Source organism: Macaca fascicularis, chromosome 7 (assembly GCF_037993035.2).
Source record: "Macaca fascicularis isolate 582-1 chromosome 7, T2T-MFA8v1.1".
Classification (NCBI taxonomy): Eukaryota; Metazoa; Chordata; class Mammalia; order Primates; family Cercopithecidae; genus Macaca; species Macaca fascicularis.
The window spans coordinates 56,324,785-56,326,304 of record NC_088381.1 but is presented as its reverse complement, the minus strand read 5'-3'; the positions used below and the strand labels follow the sequence as shown (position 1 = coordinate 56,326,304).

The 1,520-nt window shown below is 41.5% G+C and overlaps 1 pseudogene; it reads left to right on the top strand.

Annotated features, from left to right (window-relative positions):
* Positions 1–309: 309 nt before the first annotated feature.
* LOC135964475 (U6 spliceosomal RNA) lies at positions 310–407 on the top strand (annotated as a pseudogene).
* The last annotated feature ends 1,113 nt before the right edge of the window (positions 408–1,520 follow it).

Below are 1,520 nucleotides of genomic sequence, written 5' to 3'. Positions count from 1 at the left end.
GCGGAGCTTGCAGTGAGCCGAGATTGCGCCACTGCACTCCAGCATGGGCGACAGAGCGAGACTCCGTCTCAAAACAAATTATAATTATTATTATTATATTATTTATAGAGACAAGGTCTCCTCCCCTATGTTGCCCACGCTAGTTTCAAACTCCTGGGCTCAAGTAATCCTCCCACCTCAGCCTCCCAAAGTGCTGAGATTATAGGTGTGAGCCACCACGCTCGGCAGGCAAATCTTTAAATACCTAACCAGTAACACTAATGTTCAAGAGACCATGAGTACACATTAAAAAATCACATCTAGGGCTCATTTTGTTAGCAAAAGTATTAAACATTCAAACAATAAAGATTAGCATGGCCTCTGCGCCCAAGAACGACACGTAAATTCTTGAAGTGTTTCATTTTTTAAGTCACATCTACATAAACGAGAACATTCAACAGCTCAAAGACACCAGGCAACAACAATCCCTATTTGTTAGAAGTCCAACTACATAAATCAGTACAGTTGTGACAAAAAGGAAAGGGTAACGAAAAAGAGAACAAGGAAGCCGAATGAAGGAGGCAGCAGGAAGGCAACTATGGGTAGAAGCAGTTCCCTTTAAACAACCCAAGCAAATTCTGCTTCTTTGGAACTTATTCCTATTTCCCTCTTGCACTCATTTTCCCTCCTGTATTGCTGCTGTAACTCTTGCCAACTGAACTTATCTGCTGCTTTGCATTTTAATTCTGTTTTTGGAGTTTTTTTTGTTTTGTTTTGTTTTGTTTTTTTTTTGAGACAGAGTTTCACTCTTGTTGCCCAGGATGGAATGCAATGGCGCGATCTCGGCTCACTGCAACCTCCGCCTCCTGGGTTCAAGCAATTCTCCTGCCACAGCCTCCTGAGTAGCTGGGATTACAGGCATGCGCCACAACGCCCGGCTAATATTTGTATTTTTAGTAGAGATGGGGTTTCTCCATGTTGGTCAGGCTGGTGTCTAATTCCTGACCTCAGATGATCCACCTGCCTCAGTCTCCCAAAGTGCTGGGATTACAAGCGTGAGCCACTGCACTCGGCTGCATTTTAATTCTAAGCATCTGCCACCCTCTACCCAAGTACAGACCACTTTAGTGTCTCTATCAAAGGGGAGAAATGTTGCCCTTTACAACCTTTGTGTTATTTTAATATGTTGTCTACTGACATTTTTGGTTGTTTCTAGGGTAAACCCGTAAAATAAACAATTACAGACAGAAAAAAAGCTGACCATAATTTTATACAAGTAAAAATGCCCTTAATTAATGCTCAGAGTAACAATTTGGGGAAAGTAAAAAAACAGTCATGTAAACTTCTAACTTTTTAGCTAGGACTCAAGACAGCAAACTGCCAAAGCTGCTATGGATTAGCGCTACGTACTAAAGCTAAAGCATTATCATTCCATCAAGGCCATACCAGAAACAAAGCACGCACCTGAAAAACCACTGTCTAAATACAAGGAATACACAAATATACAATGGTTTTTGTAAGGCATCAACACAAGCACACTG